Below are 19,062 nucleotides of genomic sequence, written 5' to 3'. Positions count from 1 at the left end.
GTCAGGGGCAGGTCAGCTTCCACTGCCAGGCTGGGCAAGGATGGTCTGCCTGCTGTCCCGGGACAAGGCCAAATTGACCCCTTCAGCTTACCTGCAGCCCCGAGGGTTGCTTGGCATTGCCACCACATGGACAGAGTGGGAGCTCCTGTCAGTCCTGCTCAGTCTGTGCCAGAGTGGCACCAGATGACCTTCACTTGCTGCAGTTAAGCCAAGGTAGTAAGCTTGTACAGGACTCCTCTCACGTCCAGAGTTTTATGGTGACTAAATTTATTGTTTTTTTAAATTCATTAAGCTTAATTTTATGTGTGCTTGACTTTTTACTGTGTGCATGGGTCTCATGAGTGGTGTGCATGTGCTTACACACGTTCCTTAGCAGGAACATAGATCCCAATCATGCAGAATTTAAAACTAAGGCTTGACCCAAGAGTGTGCACCAGAGTGCCTTGAACCCATAGTATGTTGTTCAGCTGCTGAATTGAGTTAGCAGGACTCACTAGAAGAGGATAATTATGTCACTGATTTTGTTGGACTAATCTGGTTTTTGTATTGTAGTTATTCTATTATTATTGTTGATCACACAGTCAGCCAGATGTTTAGACTGGATCTGGCATTTTTATCCACCTATCGAGTCCTTCCCAAGGACCTGGGATAGGCAGATGTTGTTGTTTGATGGTGTTAAAGGTATCATTGCTGTTCCAAGTAAAGCTGCCTTTTGAAACTGACTGATGGTGGTTTTGTCAATGCCGATGATCTTCAGGAGGTGCTCCAGATGTTTTGGGATTGCACCCAAGAGGCCTATTACTATTGGTACTGTCTTTGTTTTCTTTTGCCATAGTCGTTCTACTTCTATTTGCAGGTCTTTGTATTTTGTGATTTTCTCCAGTTCTTTCTCTTCTGTTCTGCTGTCCTGTCTCCAAATATTGCAATGTCCACTGTCCAGACTTTTTGTCTTTCTTATCAACAATTGTTAAGTCTGGGGTGTTGTGGCAGGTGCTTGTCTGTTTGAATTCTAAAGTCCCAGAGCACTTTAGCTTCTTCATTTTCTATTCCTTTGTCTGTTTTGTGGTCCCACCAGTTCTTGCTTGCAGGCAAATGGTATTTCTTGGAGATATTCCAGTTCACCATTGTTGCTACTGTACCTTGTCATGCCATTGTTTGTAGTTAGTCTGTGTGATCTTCTTGCAGCAGCCAACTAGGTGGTCCACTGTTTCTTCACCTTCTTTGCAGATACAGTATTTGCTGTCTGTTGCTGTCTTCTCAATTCTGGCTTTGTATGCATTTGTTCTTAAGACTTTGTCTTGTGCAGCCAGAATTATCCCCTCTGTCTCTTTCTTCAACTTTCCTGCTCTTAGCCATTGCCAGGTCTTCTTGTTATCTGCTTTGCCTGCTAGTTTTTTTGTGTACTGGCCACGTAATACTTTTCCTTGCCATGTCTCTTTTCTATTCTTCATTTGATCTTTCTTATAGGCCAGTTTGGTCTCTTTGGTATTTAGTGAGCCTTCATGGTATACTAGCTTCAGTGCATCTTCTTCACTGTCCTTCAGATATTCTTCTAATGCCCTTTTTCTTCTTCATTTGTCTGGCGTACTTGCAACATTCCATGCCCATGTACACTCCTTGGTAAGTAGAGTCTGGATAAAGGGCATGATTCATTGTCATTATTTTTCTGGCCTTCCTATCCAGGGCTTCTAGTTCTTCCTGAGTCCACTATTCCAGTTGTGTATCTAATGCCTGGAATTGTCCAGGTGTTAATCGCCTTGATGGTATTTCCTCCACTGAGTTTGGACTTTAAGATCTTCTTCACTCTCATGATGTATTCACTATTAACTTTCTTCTTGACTTCAGTGTGCTTGATGTCAGCTTGAAGGATGCCCAGGTATATGTAGTGATCTTCTTCATCCAGACTCTTGAAGTTATTTCCATAGGGCATTTTGATTCCTTTAGTTTTCACAATTTTTCCCTTGTTGATGGTCAGGGTGGCACATTTGTCCAGTCCAAACTCCATTGCAATTTCTTGGTGGTATATTCAGACAATGTTGAGCAGCAATTCCATTTCAGATGGTGTTTTTCCATACAGTTTCAGATCATCCACGTAAAGAAGGTAGGATAACCTGGCAGATGTTTTTGATGTTTGAGTGCCATGGGCTGACTTGATTGTTAACAGAGGAATCAATGCAGTGAACAAACAGTAATGGTGATAATGAGTCTACCTGAAAGATACCTGTCTTGATGTTAATCTATCCCAGTCTATCACCATTGGCCAGCAACTGTGTCTTCCATTGTGCCATTGATCTTTGCACGAAGTTTCTGATATTTCTATTGATTCCTGTTACTTCTAGGCACTTGATTATCCAGTCATGTGGCATGGAGTCAAATGCCTTCTTGTAATCAATCCAAGCTACATCAGAGTTGGTCTACCATCTCTTGCAGATTTCTGAAATCATCTTGTCAATTAGGAGCTGATCTTTTGTCCCTTAATAATCAATCCATCAATCATCTCCCAGTATCAAACAGAGGGCAAAATAAAACTTGCATCTGGACACAGTGAAGAAGTTGAAAGCTAAGCAAGTGAGTGAAGACTCAAGCAGTGTTCATCTTGCCACCCCCAAAAGTTCTCTGAAGAGGAGATATTGAATGAGGTAATAAGAGCCAAGGTTCATGTCACTGTCAGTGACCCCACCAGATCTCTCAACTTGCCTTTTCCTGAGAATTCTCCATGTATGGGAGGAAAGTTGGAACACTGCATATTGTCTCTAATAGCCCTAGTAACAATAGAAAAGCATCAAATCTGAGGAGCGCTTCAAAGAAATACAAAATGCTTCAAAGCAACCTGATTCCATTTGCTGCTTCAAATCAAGTGTCCACTTCACTTACAGATTGGTTTCAATGGTGTGATTATGTCGAAGCTTCATCAGACTGAAGCACTCCTTTCAAATGTTGAACCACTAATAAACATGGGCAAGAAGATGATTCATCCATTTGTACTAGGATTTGTTTTTCTTTTTCTTTTTCTTTTTCTTTTTCTTTTTCTTTTTCTTTTTCTTTTTCTTTTCTTCTTGTGTTGCAGCTGAATTAAAGTTTTTGGGATTTTTTTTTTTTAATCTTTAATTATTCCTGTAAACCATCAATTTGATGGCCAGATAATCTGATTCATGATGGGAATGTTCCAGGTCCTAATTTTTATATATAGTCATAGTACTTCCAGTACAATTTGTGCACTTTACAGGCAAGTGTTCCCATTTCTGCGATGGAGAACATCATAGAAAAGAGCAAGGAGGATGCTAAGGACTGTTGACAGCAAGTTGAAAGGGCTAGGCATGAAACAGATGATGATGATGATTCAAATTTATATGCTGCCCAACTCACAGCAACTCTGGGCGGTTAAAGAGTGAAAGAGTTGAAGAGTCAATATGATATAAATCTGTAAATCCTGCAAATACAAAAGATAGGACTTGAAGCGAACATTGCAAACTAAATGAAAGAGGAGTTGGATTAAAGATTAGAAGTACTTCCTGATGGCACAAACTATTACCTTCATCATGATCACTGTACAATAGGAGCACCTTAAATGGAAACCTGACCAAACAGAGTCATCACTTGTGATCTCTCCCCCTTATCATTTGGTAAGGATTTCACATTAGCAGTGGCAAGCAGAAGACTGGTTGTCTGCTCTTTCAGAATGGCAGCTATACTGTCGTTCATTAAGAATATGAAATAATCTAGTGATACTATCTGCACTGGCACTGATTCACAAGGTCCCTGGTGTCCTTGGGAGCAGTTGCCCCAACAGCTGGTCGCTTTTATTTTTCATTTCACAACCACATTTCCTGTTCATCCCAAGGAGGCAAAAAATGCTATAATATGTCTCAGGCTCAGAACAGTCTGATATTCATCACTATGCCAGAAGCACAAAAAGAATACTGGCTGGTCAAACATTCTTGTTCAAGGGAAAGTTGAAACCAGCAGTAAAAAAGAGTTTGGGGAGATTTGATAATTAGATGTTTCTAATGCTCCTAAAAGCTTTGGGGGAAGGATAGAAAAATCTCTCCCTCTCTCTCTTTCTCTGTTTTTGGGCAGGATTTTGTTTTTATTTTCCTGCAATTTGTATTTTTCAGGATGTTTCATTTTCTAGTCACATCAGAGAAAAGCACATTTTTTCCCTTCATTTTCAGTAAATAGTTCATTTAAGCTTCCTAGAAATGGGCATCAACTTTGGCTGAATTTTAATTAGGGTTAGGTTGCTGTCTCAGGAAGGTGCAGCATTTTTTCTTCCAAAGGGATCAGGGTTGGACCTAATATTCCCAAAGCAAGTAATTTGAGTAGGCAAGGATGGAAAAAGTATCTCCAAAATCTGATAGAGGAGGAAAGCCCATTCAGAGCACCTTTCTGAACGTCCATCGGTGGTCAATTGGGAACGAGCAGAAGAGATCACTACTGATTAGGTCAGAAAGCCTGTTGCTTACTTGCATCAATCGAGGTGGCTTCTTCTGGGCATCTTCTAAGAATGCATGGCCACACATGTATTTAGAGAACAATGATCTTAGATGTCTGAAACTTAGCTTTTGCAGACTAGTGCCATCCTTAAAAGGCCAGATGGCTCTGCTGAGGCATGTTTATTCTGCAGTTGATCCTCCCACTGCTATATTTATTCAGGAAACCTGCAATCGGGCCTGCAGGCCTTGTCAATGCCCTGGGGAAAACAGATAAACCCAAAGCTACTGTTTTATTGTTTTAAGATAGTGCTGGTAAGAAATGAACAGATTACGCATTGTGGAAATCTGGGAAATGCATTATGGTAGAACTGGACTTTTTTTTTTTTGCAGCATGAAGCAAAAGCCCAGACCAGCCCCGCCCAGGAACATGGTGCAAAGGGGCGTTTTGGCATGCTGCACTCCAGGAGCTTTTTGCGAAGAGGCATTTTTGCATGCTGTAGCTCTGGGATTGCTTTTGGCTTCCCCCTCCCCCCCGGCACACCTCATCAGCAGTGGGAGCAAGAAGACAGCGAAGGTCAACTGGGGTGGTGGAGCACAGAGGGACAGGGAGGCAAAAGGGCATAGATGGGAGGGAGAGAGGTGGGTGGGGGGAGTTGTGCATACAGGCTGCCAAGCACCCAAATTTTGATCACGTGACCACAGAAGTGCTGCAATAGCCATAACTTCAGACACTGGCCATACGTCAATTCTTTCAGCACGTTCACAACCTCAAACGATTGCTGAACGAATGGTCATAAGTCAAGGACTACCTATAATGAAATAGTATTAATACTAAGGCTGTAATTCTAAAGTTATATAGCCCAGCATTTTGTCTTCCCTCTTGTTTCCTGCTGCTTTTATATATCAGTAACTGTATTGTTAGCAAAATTTGAGAGTTCTTGATTCTCCCAATTAGGATTCACTCCGGCAGAAGATCAGACACGAAAACACCAGCTGAGATTTTAAAGTTTTATTGAAAGCAAGCCAGTAGAGTCAGCTGGGGTCTCCCCTTAAGGCAGAGAAGCACCTCGATCACACTCGAAGATTTTATACACGTTTCTTACACAGAGATACAGCAATTAACAAATTGATTGGCTAAAACTGGTATAAATTTGGGATCCTCCTTATTGTTGGGGGAAACTTACCTCCCCGATGACCCATTGGTTGCCAGTCAAAATTCGGGGCACTCCCTTTGATCTGATATTTATTGTTTCATGGAATGCAGAGGGATCACCAGAGCAGCTGAAGGGTGTTCTGAAGGCTATCAGATTGGGGTCAGTTCCTCCCATATCTTTATGGCCTCGACACTTAAGGAGACAGGATGTCTGCCCAATGTCTTTCAACAATAACAGAAATGAGAGAAATGTGTGAAGGTTCATGAACATTAGTTTCCTTGTCATCCCTTGACTCCCCAAATGTAAGGAAAAAGATGAGAGGAACTGAGCCCTTTTTCATCAGATTTCAGTATCTGGTTCATAGAAGTGAATGAATGAGACTTTAGGGGGAAAAAAGGAAAAACCATGGAACAGACTCAGTTCAAAATCACTGCCTTGTGCACTGATGGTAAAAGCAATAGAGACATGGAATATAATTAGGGCGGTGCTGCACAACTCACAAGGTGGACCAAAATGAATTTAAAAATTCAGTATTTAGAAAGAATAAGACCTTTGGGGAGCTTAAAGGAAAGCCAGATGGAAGTGTAAGTAATTTCAACTCACTTCTCATTTTTAATCAATGCATGCAAGTGGGACACAGCCATTGACCCCTCATGGTTGCTTTCTTCACTTTGCAATCTCATATTCTTCACATGAAAATCTTTCCATCAAGCTTCTTCTGCTGTATTGTTGTATTCTTGATGCAAAGAAGAAAGAATCAGCTGTGACTTCATAACAGCTGGCTTTGGAGGAATAGAGTCATAGCAAATAATGCAATTAGGAGAACCATAGGATACGATGGTATACAAATTGAATAAATAAATACAGACCATATATTTATTCATTTAAAAAATTTATAAGGCCCCCCCAACTCAACCAAGATGACTCAGGGCAGTTTACTTGATAATCAAAGGGTATAGAAGCAAGAGAGTTGCAGAATACACTTGTAGCAAAAGGAAATTCAGATCTAGCGATTCCAGCAACTCTTTCTTTAATACTCCTTGATAGCCAAGTTATATGAATAATCTGATGTTGGTTATAGCTATTTTTTCTATCATTTTATCCAGTAAAATGGATGTGAGAATGGGATATATTTTGTGATTTCTTTTTAGCACCTAAAAGCAGAATACAATTGTATAAATAAAAATATATAAAATAATTGTTGAGTGGATGACTTTTGGAGTTGTCACTAGTAGGGACACAACATATTTTTGAATTCATTTCAATTTGGTTTCATGTTTCTCAGCCTTAATTTCATACCATCTTATTTCAGCCTCAGGCTCCTTTTCTTTAAAAGAAAGACCTGTATAAGATCTGTACAAATTTTCCTACACATTTGTCCTATCACAAACATATTTGTAATTGCACACATTTCTCTTAATGTAAGCACTTTTGCAAACATTTTTTCTTACTATCATGGAGTTGAGTAAGGTTTCCCCTGCCCCCAATACATACCTCTGTTTTCCTTCCCCTAAAGTAAACATTTTATGGAGTTTTTTGTTTTGTCTGGAAAACTATATCCAAAGTGTGAACCATTGAAGGAGAATTGGAGGACAAGATTGCTGAACAATATGGCAGTTCCACTTGAGGTGTTTCAGGGGAAGTTCCCACATTATCTTCTGTTCTTGTACAATGTAATATATGCCAGAGCCTCGGATCCATTCCTCAAGGAAAGGAAAACATTCCATGAGGGTTTTTTTCCCCTTGCTTGAAAGCAGAAGCATCTGCTGATTTCTTGAACAGTTTTGGCAGGTACCCAGAAAAGCCGGTAGGGTGTTTTTATAAAGAGCACCTCCTTTGATCAGTAGCCTAAGAAAGCTTGATGATAGTGAACTGGTAGAACACAAAGATCTCCCTTTGTGGCTGCAAAGGACCATTTGTATCACAGAAAGAGAGATTGATGCATGCATCAATGTACATCTGTGCACGTACACACACAGAGACCAAAGTAAGCATGATGGAGGGTTGGCACTTCCTCTTTAGCTATAGAGTCACTTGTTGAAATGGGCAGCCATACAAATTGAATGAATGAATAGAAGATGATGGATGGATGGATGGATGGATGGATGGATGGATGGATGGATGGATGGATGGATAGACAGACAGACAGACAGACAGACAGACAGACAGACAGACAGATAGATAGATAGATAGATAGATAGATAGATAGATAGATAGATAGATAGATAGATAGAGCTAGGTGGCTACAGGAGATTAGACAGAAAACATGGGCAGGATGGTTTTGGGGGGTGGACAGGTATGAGGGAGAAGCCAGAGTGAGCTAAATCCTTTCTGCTCAGAGTTGTTCAAGGATCATTTCTTAAATTGTTTATTGATTGTAATCCCATTCAGGCATTATGAATCCAGAGCACTGCAAGCCTTACTGTTTCCTGTACATTAAAGAATTCCCATTAATTTTAGTGGGAGAGAACTAAATAAATCGCCAACTGAAATAAATAGGAGACTGTAGTTCTCAGACTCTATAGACTGTGCTCATAGTAGCTGATTCCCTGAAAAAAGGAAAAAGAAGAGAAGCAGGCCAGTAAATTAGCTGAAAAAGTTCCTGAAGATTAGCTACTGTAATCCTTGTTGCACAAGGAAAAAAAAAAAAAAAAAGACCAAGAAGGCATTAAAACAGACAAGTACATTAACAATGTTAAAATAAGCTTTTTACTGCTTAATATATTTTCACCTAAATTCTAAGTATAGTGGAAAAGCAAAGAACGGAGCAGCGCTGCATTAATTTTTCAAGCCTTAATGTGCTAGACAGGGAATAAGTTATTACATCTGTTGCCCTCTGGGAGGAAAGAATGAAAAGTGCAAGAAAAAAAAAATCCCTTCTCATGACTGAATCACTGAATAACAGCTGATTTATGGAGTTGAGGTACAAAAGAAAAGCTTGCAACAGCTTTTGTGTCATCATTAGGCGCAAACGTGGCACTCAACAGCCAGTATGGTAAGATTAAGAGACACGGCAGAGTGTATTTGTTCTTCTCAAGGGGGCCTTTACAATTAAAGGAGAATTTCAAATGAGCATCTCGTGCATGGTTCAGGATTCATCTGTTTGGAAGACCCTCCTTTTTCATGTTGAAATTGTAGCATGTGGACCTTTTCTTGAAATGTTTGCTGAAAAGCGGAGAGAAGCAGTTGCCCTGGAAGACTGCTGAACAATGTGGCATTCCGCTTCAGGTGCTCCAGGGGAAGTCCCCACATTGCATGCTGTTCTCATGCAGCGAAATGCCAGGCCCTTGGATCAATTCCTGGAGGAAGGGGAAACTTCCCAAGAATAAGATTCCTTTGTTGAAAGGAGAAGCATCTGCTGGCCTCTTGAGCAATTTTGGCAGGCACACTGCAGAGCCAGGAGGGCATTTTCAAAGAGAGCACCCCTCTTGATCAGTAGCCTAAGATAGTGAATTGGTAAAGCAAAGAGCTGTCACTTTGTGACTGCCAAGGCATATTTGGATTACAAAAAGAAAGAGAGATTTGTTTGATTTCTATCCCATCTGGATCAGGAAATCAAGGCATCCCCTATACACAAAGAACCCACAACTCCTCTAAAATGCTGGGGATGTAGCCAAAGAGGATATATGCATCCTTGATAAGCAACAATTACTATCAAGTTATGTTGACTATTCTAAGGATTTCGACCCCAAATGTGGCAATAGAAGGACAAGCCCAAGCCATGTGAATGAATGGTCTGACTCTTAGTTGCATCTCCAACACCAAAGCAACTTTAATCAACCCTTAATAAAGATGATCAGAATATTACTATATATATGTATACAGATGATATATAAACCTGATTTTAAGATTCAAAGAGACTAGTTTTAATTGTTTTGTTTTGATTTACAAGAATAGGACATTTAAGCTTGTTATTTCAAGGTTCATGTAAATAAAAATAGTGATTTCGCCTGCGTATTCAATTTCTAACAAATATATGTTACTGGTTTAAGAACAGTTAATTCTTCCAACATACCTAACAAATCTGGAATTTCAAAAGCACCGTCAATGCCACAAAGCTGAAATAATAAACGCTGAGTTGAATAAACTGCCGTGCTATTGGTGGTAAACTGAATTAAGTTTTCAGTTTAAAACAAAGTTTTAAAAACTGTTTCACTGGATTTGAGTTGATTCAAAGTAATATTATGAGAGGCCCAGTTTGCCCCAAAGATTGATATAACAACTATTCTTAAACTAGAATTATCCTGTAATATAGGACGATATAGCATTATCCCACTTTTCATAAGTTAAAGGATCAAAATTATATATTTGAAGCAATATTTCATGTATGCATTTTGCAGTATTAAGCAGAGACATTTAAACTAAATGCCAAATAAACTAGGACCCCAATATGTACCAAAATTTTAGGAGGGTCAAATAATACCAATTTAAGGAGCTGAATTCTGATGTTCCATATTTCGGTCAATAACAAACTAATATAAAGTCCCATTGAATAGAAAGTTAAATCTAACTTCCTTAACAAGCAAGTGTAATTTATGCAGTGAAATATCTCCTAAAATATAAATGAAATTCAGAGTTAAAATCATCTTAATCTCATTTATCTCAAAGGAATTCTTGATGTTTCATTTGCATCATAAATTGGCAATGTTCAATCTACCATTAAGAAAGCAATCCATATAGCAAGATAAACAAAGGAATCAGTACAAAACCTAAACTCCTATCTAAACCTTTAAAATTGTTATTAAATCAGATTTTACTTAATCTTGACTTGTGACTAAATCAACTCTGTGTAATACAGTCTATGCAGTAATACGCAGGATACCAAATTCTTGAATTAATGAAATATTACAAATGGAAACTCCTGCCTTATCTATAAAACATAATGTATCATCAGAACTTTATATTCTACTTCATCTTTGATATTTTCAGAATTTCTGATGGCACAAGCAAGAAGCCCTAGAAACAATCTCTTGTTTGAAAAGAAAAGGAGTCAAAGTACATCAGTATACTATATACCATAATATAGATGTATATACAGAGAGTCCTTGCTTAATGACAATAACTGAGACTGGCAGCTCCATCGCTAAGCAATGTGGTCATAAAACGCAATGTCATCGACTGCACCAAGTGATGACAGCAGTTGCAGTAGTTCTGGTTGCCGTTGTTAAACGAATCCCACCCAGTCATTAGGTATGATGGCACATGATCACCATTTGCAACCTCCTGCTGGCTTCCCTACAGACTTTGCTTATCAGAAGCCAGCAGTGAATGTCACAAAGGGTGATCACGTGACTGTAGGATGCTGCAACCATCATAATTGTGAACTGGTTGCCAAGTGCCCAAATTGTGATCACATGACCGTGAGGATGCTGCGATGGCTGCAACTACAAGTTCCAGTCATAAGTCTCCTTGTTCAGCACCATTGTAACTTTGAATGGTCACTGTGGTCATTAAACAAGTGGTCATTAAACAAGGACTAATTGTAAGGAGAAAAACCAGTTTTTTAAAAACATTTTATTATTTTATTCAGAAATTGTATAAAACATTTCTACCAAAATACAATATGTGGTGAAACCCATCATACTAAAAAACCTTCTTCAGAAACTATAGCCAAGTCTTTTTACTGGTTGGCAGTGGGGTGGGATATAGTGTTTTGTTCGATCACATTGACAGCTAAGACTGTATTGTATTGTATTGTCCTCATTGGATTGATTGCAAATGTTGTTACATATTTTTCTTCTGGCCTGTAACCATGATAAAATACCTGTTCTCTAAAGATAATGTAGCTGTTAAAATCATAGCATCCACTTTTTTTTTTTTTTTTGAGGAAATAGTGGAAGCTTAATTGAAACTAGGGGTATGAGAAAAAGCTTCAGTGTATAATTCCAATACAAAAGGACATGAAAATTAGTCTGTGCACAGCTTTAAAGGGGTGCCTTCTTTCCATGAAGGTCTGAGAAATGTGCTCCCTCCAGAATACTTCATGTGGTCCCACCCCTCATTTCTTAGAGTGACATAAAATAACCATTGTGTTTTGGTCCTTTCTAGGTTGCAGTCCCCCCACAGCATAGCTTCTCTGTCTTGCTAAACTTTGATGACCCTGCTGGATAACGTAGCACTCACTGGTTTTGACAGTGCTCACTCCAAGGGAAGTGTCTGAGCAAATTGTGAGACAGCCGGATGAGCCTTACCAACAATGGGGCTGCTTTAACTTTTGGAAAAAAGGTGCATTGCAAAGCATGTCTTAGGAAGCCAGAGAGGAAATGATTATCCAAAAAACAAAGCAAAAATCAGAATGATGTTCTCAATGCTATTCAACAAATGCTTTTCTCCTTCAGGGACAATTAAAAAAAAAAAAAAAGATACAGGCTTGTTCTATCCAACTGCAAGGCTATGGAATATCTTAAAAGATCAATAGATACAGAGATGACAGAGAGATAATATTTAGATGGATAGATAGATGTATGTTCTATTAGAGTGGTGAGCATCATCATGTGGGGCTATCCATCCAGCCAATCAGCAAGCAGCATGACAGAGTGTGATGATACCTTACATCAGTATGTAAGCGAATGTCAATAAGACCGCTTAAATACGCAGATGCCATAGAAGGATTACAGAATTATGGTCTTATTACCACATTGTCTATTTCTCACAAAAATGTCAGTAATGTCATAGGTGGGGGAAAGCTTATGCCTTTCCTTGACTTTTTTTTTTTTATTTTAAGCTTTTCTCTTACATCTGTTGAAGCTGGTGATGGCAGTGCTTGTAAAAGAACAAGAGGGAAGAGGGGAAAAGGGAGGGAGGGAGGGAGGGGAGGGGGGAAAAGAAAGGAAAGACCATCTCTACTCATTTGCCAGACTTCATAAACCCCATACTGAATATAGCATCTTTTGAACCATACACATAAAGAGTATTCCAGAGGTGCCAAGGCAGGGAGAATCCAAAGCCCTAATGGTCATATGACCTCCAAAATCACCAGGTCCAGGACTTGGCATGGTCACTCTGACTCCCAGCTTGACAGGTCCAAGGCCTCCCCTCATTCACCTTGGAATGCCCTTTTTTGCCAAGGCAGGATGACAAAGGAAGAAGAGGTTCTTCCGCTCACAGTGAGGAATCTTTCACAGTAAAGCTATGCACATCATGAAGAGCAACTTCCCTTGAAGTTTCATTTGGATGAGGCTGCTTCCCATAGCAACATGGCCCCCTCAGTTCTATGAGTAAAGGGAAGTGGTTTTCAGCCCTCTTCATTGTTCTGTGGGCCCGGAGCTTCTGAGTGCTTCAATGAGAATTGGTTTTTCAAGTCCTAGAGGAGGTTAAGAGGAGGCAACAAGGCGACACTCTCCTCACAGAATTCTCCAGCAGTTTCACAATTCAGGAAAGATTCCCATTTTCCCAAGTGCTGGGGAATGCTAAGAGGAGGGCACATGACAAAGTGCTCCCTTACAGCCTCTTCAAATGATCCTCCAGCAGCACAAAGGCTACAAGCAGGTTATGCCTATGTGTAGGTTTGAGCAGAAGTATTTTCTCCTTTCTACAAGGGGCAGAGAAGGTAAGAGAAAAGAGAGAAGCTTTCAGGCAAATCACATCACCCTTTTGTTTCAGTGAAGAGCCATGCATTATCCATGCAGTGTGAAGTTCTTAGTCAAGGCAAATCTTAGCTGCTCCTATATAGCCTGGCCTCTTTTTATGCCCGTGGTTTTGCCTAGCCATGGACAAAGAGGATCCAAGAGATGATTGCATGATCCTAAGTATGATAGGCTGTTGGCCTCAGCTCTCTAATGCATTTTATATAACTCCTACTTAGCAATATCTTAAAACGGATCAGTGCAGGCCATTCAAATACCTAAGTGTTCATAGTTGTCACCCACAGCAAGGAAATCAAGGAATGGAAGATTCACTGCTCTAAAAGTTCATCCAACTCAGTGTTATATTAGATGTGACCATCTCTCTTTGACAAATTCAGAGACTGACAGCCATTTGGATTTTTGGCTTGTAAATTCTGTCAACACCCACACGTGAAGAACAAACATGGTCTTTTGGCTGCATGCAATTCCAGCCATCTGTTGAAATGGCAGGAATCCTGTCTCATAAGTTGGTTGGAGTGTTTTACTTGGCTGCAGAAGATCTGCCAAATCATAATAGTTCTGTGGCATGCAAGTATATTAATTGAACGAAGACTGCATCTCTTAGAAGAAGTGCCTCCCTCTGACAAGAGGGGGGCACTAGGAGCTGATGAGGGCATATGTTGATACTAATATCTCAATAACACAAGGCTGCTTAGGAAGAATAGAAGCATTCAATTAAGGGAAATTGTTGAAACTACTTCATATAGAAATGAATTCTTTATCTTATGTATCGATTTTTGAAAAGTCTAACTGATACATATATGACATTATCTCCAAGTAGCATGCCTTAATTCCTGGCAATTCTGACATTAAAACAATAACAAGGTACTACAGACATATACTGAAATAAAACACAATTGATTCTAAGTGATTTAAAAAAATTCTTATTAGGAGCTTCCACAAGACCTAGGCAAAGGGGAATCATCAAAATTACTTGATGAAGCTTGCACTTCTGTAATATGAGTTCATGGTTTCAGCTGACTACTCCACACATTTATTTCAAAATTATGCATGTGAAATAATAAACGTACATGCTATTGGCCCAGGCCCCAAACTCACAAGTGAATATTGATAGTCATTTAGGTATCAGAAATCCTGTATCTTGCGAAGAAGAAATCATATTTTTGTGGGCATTTACATAAGACATTCACCTGAAGTTTTCTATATTAATAAATGAATATTGAAATCTGCTACGTTTTGGTGATTCACTACAATATTTACAGGAAAACTTACTAAATGGAACACTGGATTAATTGACAACTGTACAGGAAACTTTATATCCAGGAAACAACATTTCATTCCTAACAATCTATAAGCAAGTGCAGACTAGTAGACAAATCCTTTTATTAGTTTTAGCCTGGGGTATTTCATCACATTTGGTTCTATGGGTTTAAACCTATATTCCTTCCATCCTAAATGTTGATTTTACCAATAGAATTTACATTTTTAGAAATACAGGATACACAATTCATTGCTCCTTGATTTATTTCAATTCTCTGAAAGATCCCCTAACCCTCTTGAGCAAATTTGGAAGAAACAAGAGACTGTAAGAGAGAGGATGAATCTCCCCCTCCCAATTCCACTGACAGAGGAAGCTCGGCCAGCAGAAAAGGACCATGAAATTCCACCAGAATCAAATCAAGAGTATCTTATTTTCATACACAGATGCATCAGTAATAATTGCCAGGGGTGGGAATTAAGGAATTGAAAGCTATAGCAAACAGCAAATGCTGATAACTGGGAAATAATAATGAAGCTTTGGAAAATTTCTCAGGTCTCATCTCCACTTTGAGAACATGACCAAGTGTATCACCCTTAAATTGGCTCTCAAGTATCTGTTAGGCCTGTGCAAAGTGGCCTCAAATCAAATCAAATCAAATCAAATCAAATCAAGCCTCATATCAATAGACCCGTTCAATCTGCAACAGCACTTCAGCTTTAGAAGTGAGGTGCTCCATCTTGATGCTTCCAAGCAAAGCACCAGAACAGGCTGCTTTACTGCATCCAAAGTCCTGGTGAAAGAGTCAGCTCTGCAGGTTGAAGGTCCTTGAAGCAGCTCTTACAAGGCATCTAAGCTTTGAATACGTACCAGGTACCTCAACACTTTGCTACAAGTTTTAGAAAGGCATTTGTATTGAGGCAACAAATTATATCAGTCATGCAAAACTGGAGACCAGATAAAATCAGTTAACATTCCTAATTTTGGTTTCAATCCTAGCTATTCAACCTCCAAGAAAAAGCAGTTTTTTTGTTCTGGTTAAATCCTTGCCAGGATATGAACATAGGAAATTAGGACAAACCAGGGAAAATATGATTGTGTTGTATGAAGAACAATCAGAATCTAGCACGAGACCATTTTAGAATTAAAAACAACAGAGAATTAAAAAAGCATACTAAGGAATCCATATACATGGTTGTTATCCCCAGTATATAGTCCTTTATGAACAATGTGTTTTTTTTTTTTTAAATGTAACTATCCCTATTTTAAAATACCCACCTCCAAAACATGAGAGCATATACCTACACAAACATTTTTGGGGGACATAAATTTCCTACATACATATGTTCCAAGTAGAGAATTGCTGGTGTTCGCAGACTCTTTCATTGCTGCCAATCCGTGCCATAGCAACTATTTTTGATTTTGCCAGTTTTCACCTATGAAAATCTGCAACAGATTTATCGGACATCCCTAATCCTCTAAGATTTGACTAAAACGGGGCAACTGCTAGGTGGTATTCTAAGATTGCTAACTGAGCCAGTTTGCCTTATTCTGTCTAGCCCAGCCATCCCCCAAATGCTAATAATCCTTTGCATATGGGAGTCAAAGACTTGAGCTGTGTCTTCATGGAAATGTGCAAAATGGAGTGGCTGAAGTGTCAGTTCAAAGTGCGGCTTTTCATCTGCTTGCCATCCATCCAAAGCATCAAGTTGTCAATTTTCAAATGATGAAGCAGAAATTTGAAATAAGCACTTAGGTGAATGATAAATGGTTCTTCTTACTGAGGTCAGCAGAAGAATGACTGGCAGAGTCTTATAAATCTTTTTAGATCAATAGGATGCCTAAGATAGGGCCCAATGACTAATAGTGTGATGCTATATTCAAAAGCAAGTCCTGCTGAACCCAGTAGATCTGTCCTCACGATATCTGTATATCTAGATTTGGTAAATTAATTTCTCCCCAAGGGATTCTGTAAAGCAGGAATGGGAGGCACATTTTGGACTTCATTTGGGTTGCTTTGTGGGTGGTTTCTGTTTCTGTTTTCATTGGCAAAGGCCAAAAGGGACATTGCCCAATGTGGAAAAATCACAGGAGAGGGATGACTGAATGGCCATTTGCAGACAGCTTTGGGGAGGTCATGAATAAATGCGCTAAGCTTCCTGAAGCTTCTTACACTAATTATAATAATTACACCAAAGAAGGAGAAAAATAGTGCTGCCAAGAATGGGATGTTCCACAAGCTGTAAGAAAGGTCACTCAAGTAACCACAAGCTGCAGATTGGCCATACCTCTTAATATGTTTGTTCACTTTTCCATTAACATAATCTTTTGGCAGAGTACAAGGGGGAACATTAATACTCAGGTATGCATTACTTATTTATTGCTATACCATCTGTTCCCAAAAGGGAGCGACTTACAAAATACAGAAGCATAAAAACAATAGCAAGCTAAGAGCAACTACAAGCACGTAAGTCTGAAAACGCAGATACACAAACCACAAATGAACAAAATGAAGCAACAGCAGCCTGAAACACCAGTTTTAAAGTTGTCATTTCTTCACCAATAAGAAAAGGTGACTTAGATCTGGCTTAAGCAACCAGATATCCCATCTCCTCCCCACTCGTTAGTTTGAGCTATGGCACCTAAAGTCTTGGCCAATGGTGGTTGGAGCTAATGGGGTCAGTAGTCCAAAACTATCTGAAGGGAATCAAATTGGGACAAGAGTTTCATGTATAAAGCTTAGTCCTTGCCAGCATGACCAAGAGCTCTGCCTCTGAAGATAAGAATAGACATAAAAGAGGTGCAGGTACTGAACTGAAAGGACAGGTTGGTTTGTGTGGAAGGATAATGTTTGTGAGGATTAATCTATCTCCCTCAAACTCCCCCACCAAACTATGAAAAGGTGACTTACAAGGGCTGTACAGAGGCAGGCTATTACTTTCCACCCCTTGTTTTCTTGTTTTCAAGCTGCTTTAGTGTAGCAACAGACATGAACTCTGCACTGCAGGTGTTATCCATCCTTTTCAAGTTACATGGGGAAAAATACAAGCTATTAAATTCTGAGGCTAGTCACAATGGTTTTAGTTCCCCCAAATCTGTCCTTTGCTTTGAAGGTCCATCTGAACTATCTCAGTGCAAAGACGGAAATTTATCTGTTGGTCTAGCTAAAAGACTAAGCTAGCTTCTTACAGGCTGGTGGCTTTGATTTGACAGAATGTTTGATCATGTCAGTCCTTCTAGGAAATCTTTTCTCACCACTTTATCAAGTTCTTACAAATGACTTGTAAGGAGGAGATACTCCACACCGCAAAATTAAAACCAGGATGTAAGGCACATGGAGCTGCTAAGAGCTGGAGCCCCCAAAAAGGGCATAAATGAAACCTGCATTGAAGCAGTTCATGATTCCAACAGTACTTGACCACCATGCAGACACATTTCCTTGCAAGCATGTGCCATGGATCTTGGGATGCAAAAAAGCCAAAAACACTGGAACCAGGGAGCTGATTGCTTCTTTTCACTTGTACCCTGTTCCCACTGCAAATCCTCTCTAATTGAGGGTAGGTAAGAAATGTGTTCTGTCCAGATTTTTAGATGGATTTCCCAAATTTGTAGCTCCTAGACCTATAGGTGAAACAGAATCCAAGATGCACTAAAGAGCTTTTGACCATTAGGTCAAAACCTCTGTTGCTTTTCATGGTGAGCAGATAAAGGGGAAAGAGCCCTTTGTCCCATTCTACGCTGGAATGAGTAAATAGCAAATATAATGCAGATGCCAATTTCCTTCATTTGATCCAGCTCAGGATTTTAAAATTCTTTTTTTAATTACACTCCGGTCCACCCGCAGATTTAGTCTGCTTATGGTGGTGTGTGAGCAAGCAGCTATAATAAACTCCCATTGATTAAGCTTCATCCAAATCCAGGATTTTACTTCCAAATGCCCCAAGCCTTCATGCCAGTTCTTCCTCAGTTCAAAAGGTAATCTCTAATATAAACTAGTTGCCCTTTATCAAAATGAAAATGGTGAACTGAAGATGAACCATTAGGAAATGGGACTGTGATGATCAGAGCAGTCATCTGCCATTACAGGTTGGATTGTTCAACAGAACACATCCATGATGTAACAAATCCCATTCACGCTTGGATCAAATTGCGGGAAGGATCACTGGAGGAAAAGGATTTTTTTTTTTCTGCTTCAAGCAAAAGGTACCTCATGCCCAATAAAGGGCCATTCAAAATGAATGATTAAGGCTGCCCAATAGTTAAAATCACAGGGTAAATCTAAAATACTAGCAGCTTCAGGTGAAAGAGCAAGCAGTTTCCAAGCAGTGGCTTATGGCACTTCCATCACTTTTTGGCCTGCAAGCAGGGAAGTCACTTCAGGCATTAGACACTAGCAGATGGCAGAAGTATATGCCAGCTGACCTGCCCTGCACCTATGAAGCAAGCATGCTGTTTTCAGATATGGTGATCAAACCGGTCCTATTGCTAGTGTTAAAAATTATTTTAATTTTTAAGGCTGCCAACCTTTCTGTGTGGAATGGAAGAGGGTACCATCTTGTGTGCAATCTCAGGTAGCAATTTATCTTAAGCCAACTTTGTTACCAGGAAGAAACTTGGTGGGTGGGTGTCAG

This window comes from Python bivittatus, unplaced genomic scaffold (assembly GCF_059951505.1).
Source record: "Python bivittatus isolate LINGU-HERP-01145 unplaced genomic scaffold, Pbiv_v1 ctg000200_np1212, whole genome shotgun sequence".
NCBI lineage: Eukaryota > Metazoa > Chordata > Lepidosauria > Squamata > Pythonidae > Python > Python bivittatus.
The sequence above is the reverse complement of the archived record's forward strand: the minus strand, read 5'-3'. Positions refer to the sequence as shown.